Genomic DNA, 4,875 nt, shown 5'->3' on the forward strand with positions numbered 1-4,875 from the left:
GGGCACCCATGGTGGACAGTGTTGGCTGGAGCTTCCCGACTAAATCAAGCCTGGAAGCAGGAGCAGCATCCACTTCTAAAATGGCTTGCCTCCAGAAACTCTATGTACGAACAGTGCTCAGGCCGTTCGTTGATAAGGTCGCTATGAGTCGTCTACCACTTGACGGCACCAAACAACAAATCACATGCCCATCCTTCTCCAGCAGAGCAGCTGGTGGATTCGAACCATGTGAGGTCGACTCATCGTTGGCAACAGGACAATCATTTTCACTATCTCCAATGTGCTCCCCTGCCCCCACCACCTGCTAGTGGGTGCAATAGTGCCATTGTTATCAGCTGCTGGAATTGGCCCCAGTGGTGACCCCGCTGACTGTGGATTGGGCACAGTTCTCCCTGGCTGATTTTTCACTGGCCACAGCGTCCCTTGTCTTGGGTTGCAAACAAGACCTCTGAAATCTACTCAGCATCTCAGCCACTCACAAGCCTCCCCTGGCAAGTGAGTGACTCACAGCTGACCCTCCAGCAGGTTAGAGGCAGTCAATCAATCACACAAAAATAGACTGGATTCCAACCCGGGACCTTTGGGATGGCAAGCACAGCTTCTTACCACTAAAACTCCACGAGGAAGGCAGTGGCGGTTATGGGGAACCAAGTTGGGCCTCCCGACCTCCAGCCTGGACACGGGTGATAATTCTGCTGCTGAATGACCACTCGCACAGGTTGCTCCGGTATCAAGGCCACTCAGAATCTCATGCTGTGACATGCCGAGTTAGGATCCTTGTAGCTGTCATCGGTGAAATCGTGCTGGATTAGAGCCCACAGCTGAGGTGCAGAACAGTCAGAGAATCTCCAAGACTATAGATAAATCGCTGCAGGGCTGCGTGAGACAGGGTTCAGCTCCACTGTCTGCAGGGTCGCAGCAGTCAGCTAACCTCTGCCTTGTATGAGGAAGCTGCTGGGTTCAAACTGTCAACCTTCTGGTTGGTGTCCAAGCAACACCAAGACTTGCGTGGATGTTGTTATGTGCTGTCACCTGAGACTCATAGCGACCCTATGTACAACAGCCCTAAACTCTGCTCTGTCCTGTGCCAATCACACTGTCTGACACACCCATCCCAATTACCCCAGTCACTCAATCAATCCACCTCATAGAGGGCCTTCCCCTCCTGCACTGTCCCTCCACCCTCCCAAGCATGATGTCCCTCTCCAAGGACCTATCCCTCCTTACAACATGCCCAAAGTATGTTAGACAGAGCCTCAGAATCCTTGCCTCCAAGGAGCCACCCGATTTAACCCTCTCCAGGATGAATGTTTGCCCTCCTAGCAGTCCATGGTACCCTCAATACTCTTCTCCAGCACCACAGCTCAAAGGCATCAATTCTCCTTCTATCCTCCCTAATCATTGTCCAACTCTCTGATGCATAACAAGTGATAGCAAAGACCATGGCCTGTATCAGATGCACCTTAGTCTCCAGAGAGACACCATTGCTCTTCAGTACTTTGGAGAGGTCCCTAACAGCAGACTTTCCCTTGGCAATAATTTCCTGGCTACTGGTACCAAGAGTGTTGACCGTGGGGCCAAGCAAATTAAAGCTGTGAACAATCTCAATCTCTTCACCATCCATCCTGATGCTGCCAATTGGTCCAGTGATGAGAATCTTTGTCTTCTTGACATTGAGCCTCAATCCATATTGAAGGCTGCAGTACTTGGCCTTCTGCAGCAAGCGCTTCAGGTCCTCCTCACTTTCAGCAAGCAGGGTTGTGTCATCTGCATATCGCAGATTGTTGATACATCTCTCCACCAATCCCGACACCAGATTTCTCCTCATCGAGGCCATCCTCCTAGATAATCTGTTCTGCATACAGGTTGAAAAGGTATGGAGATAGGATGCATCCCTGGCGTACGCCCTTCCCAATTTTGAACCATGCAAAACTCCTCACCCATTGCCCTGCGTCAATTCGGATGAATGGCGACCCTACATCAGGTTTGAGATTGCCCATCACCTCAACATCAAGGGAATAAACAGGGAGCCTGCAAATAGCCTAGGAGATGGCTCATCTCTCCCACTGGCCTATCTGAAGCCCCAGTTTTCCTCTCAGAGTAAGCAGTGCAGCTCCTTCAGGACGAGGCCACCAGTGCTCACTCCCCATACCCCCAAAGCTACATGGCAAGGCCATTCCTGTCACAGGAGCATTAGGGAGAAACCTTCATTGCTGAAGAGTTGAGTCCACCTCAAAGCAGACCTACAGCAGGTCCTCAAACTGCACAGGAGAAGGCTTCTCACGGAGCAGCTGGTGGATTTGAAGCACCAACCTTTGGAAATCTGCATTGCACTTCCTTACCACCTGGGACACAGAGTTCCCCCAGAAAGGGGAGATTATTACCAAGCTGGCACTGCCTAGAATGCCTTCTCTAGGGACACACATGAACACAGACCGTCATACCACCCAGCCCACACACAGAGAGCCCAGCACACAAAGATGGGGTTGGATGGTATTTATTGATTTTTAATTATGGAATTAATTTATTAAAAAATCTCAGAAATTAACATTTTATTCCATAAAGATGTGACGGCCTATTTCCTGACAGGCAGGTGTGGAATTTTGGGCGCTGGATCTGTGGGCACGTCACTTTACCATCACTGGGGGGGGGTTGTTGGGTCAGTACTACTCATCCTTGAGATTCAGATTCTGGACCTGTTGCCAGTACCTCAGCGCCACCTGCAGGGAAGGGGGGGTGAGCACGCACTGTTCCCGAGACCACATGGGGGGCCACTCTGGGGCCGGCCCACCGCAAGCCACTGCCCTTCCGCCCAGACCTTACCTCTTCACTGGTGGTCGCTTCTTCTGGCCTCATGTCGGGCTTCACCTTAATGAACTCCGGGAATCGGAGGAAGATTCCCTTTCTGCGCTCCACCTGGGTGGGGGACATGGGCACACAAAGTAAGGAAAACCCAACCTTGTAGTAATGCCTGCAGGGCCACTAGCTGCTGCCAGGGGCTCCCTGTTCAAAACCAGCTCTCTCCTTCTCTCTGGCTTCAGTTTCCGTATCCTCACAATCCAGGAAGGAATAGGTGACCAGAGACGGCCATCGTGCTCGGAAGGGAAGGGTTTTGATGACAGCACAGGAAGATAGAGCGATATAGTGACTGGGGCAATGGTGGTTGGTGTGTCAGAATCAGCGAGACCGGCTCAGGACAGGGAAGGGTCCAAAGCCGCTGTTCATAGGAGTCACTGGCTACTCACAGAACAATAAGTTATTAGAAGGGTTGAAAAAGCAACATCATACACAACACGCCCCAGTTATCAAGTGGATTCCGCCAATCCACAGCCCCCTGGACAACAGCTATCCTTCACCATGAGGTCTCTGAGGGGCTTGCTCCTTGTTTGGAGCTAACAACTTCCTGGTGGCCCCCATAATACCCCAGCACAAAATAAAAAAAAATCCAAGGTATAAGCACAGATGGGGACGAGGAAGCTCAAGTGCTGGGGACCCAGAAGGGTGTGCATCTGTTTCCACAGCCTGCGAGGGCTGGGGCAGTTCCCCTCTTGTCCTGGTGGGGGCGCGATGGAGCTGCCAAAGCAGCAGCCTTTGCTTTTACACAGAAGACGCTTAGGAGTTTCCAAAAATGTCAGCTTTGAACAGAGCCAATTCCACATAAAAATGGCAGGAAAGGCACGTTGTGCGTAGGTTTTGAAAGCAGCCCCGAAGAAGGGCCACACACACACTTTTCACGAGAGTTAGTCTGAAGGAGAAAGGTTAAGTACCGTCTGGTTACAAAGATGTAAATTTGCTACAGTTAATATTGAAGATGGAGCCACCGTTGTGAGAAAAATGGGGCGGGGAGATGGGGAAATGTGATACAAATTAACAAAATCAATTAGGCAGACAGAAATGGTGGCTGGTGACAAGCAGCGCAAATGGCACTGACAGCTGTCTGCTCTTCTGAAGGAGGGGCTTTGCTGGTGATCATTTCCTGTGACTGTTACCTTCCTGAGCAAGGTGTATGGCCCCAGGTGGCCACCCCCAAGACTCACCAGTCCAGAAGCTGCGGAGTATTTAGCAGAGAGGGACAGGTCCTCACACTCCACCTCCAACACTAAGCGGGGCTCGAACCAGCACTCCACGGGCAAGCTCTGGCGGACCTCCACGCTGGCGTGTGGGCGCCGCAAGGTCAGGGCCTGTGGAGAGAGAAAAAGGAGGCGGGTCAAGGTCAAGGGCTGGGAAAGGACAAGACAGAGTATAAAGAGTGGGAAGGGGTGGAAGGAGGGATGTAGAGATTCTGGGAGCTGAGAAGCAAAAGAGGGGGAAGAGTTTCAAAGACTTCGACGGAGGAAAAGACAGAGGTCGAGAAGGAAACAAGAGATGTATTGGAAAGGGGGAAGATGCAGCCAAAGACCCAGAGAAAAAGGGGGCCAGAGATCCAGACAGCTGGGAGCAGCAGAGAGGGGGGGGACTGGGATTCAGGGACAGAGACCCAGAGAGAGGACTGGGGGGGGGGGCACTGGAAGGCCCTGGCAGTGGCTGGCTCACCCAGAGTCTTGGATAGTATGGTTCCAGCTTCTCCTCCTTAAAGCCTATTCCAACCTGAGGGGTGGGGGGGAAATATGGAGTGTATTCAGTTGTCTGTCATTCTGTCCCTGCTCCTGCATCCAGGCATTAGCTCTGACCTCCTCCCGAGTCCCCAGGCCCCACTGTTTGGGGGACAGCTGACGGGGCGTAATCAGCTCTGCACTTGTCCGCTGATCTATCTATCACTGCCTCCCTCACCCCTTGCTTCTGCTTCTCCAGCGCCCTCAACCCAGCTCTCAGGCTGTCTGTCCTCTGGTATCTCACGCCCCAGCTGCCCTGTAAGTGGCTACCATCATTCCCACT

This window comes from Elephantulus edwardii, unplaced genomic scaffold (genome assembly GCF_000299155.1).
Source record: "Elephantulus edwardii isolate Elephantulus edwardi_28Jun2011 unplaced genomic scaffold, EleEdw1.0 scaffold00236, whole genome shotgun sequence".
NCBI classification, from domain to species: Eukaryota; Metazoa; Chordata; class Mammalia; order Macroscelidea; family Macroscelididae; genus Elephantulus; species Elephantulus edwardii.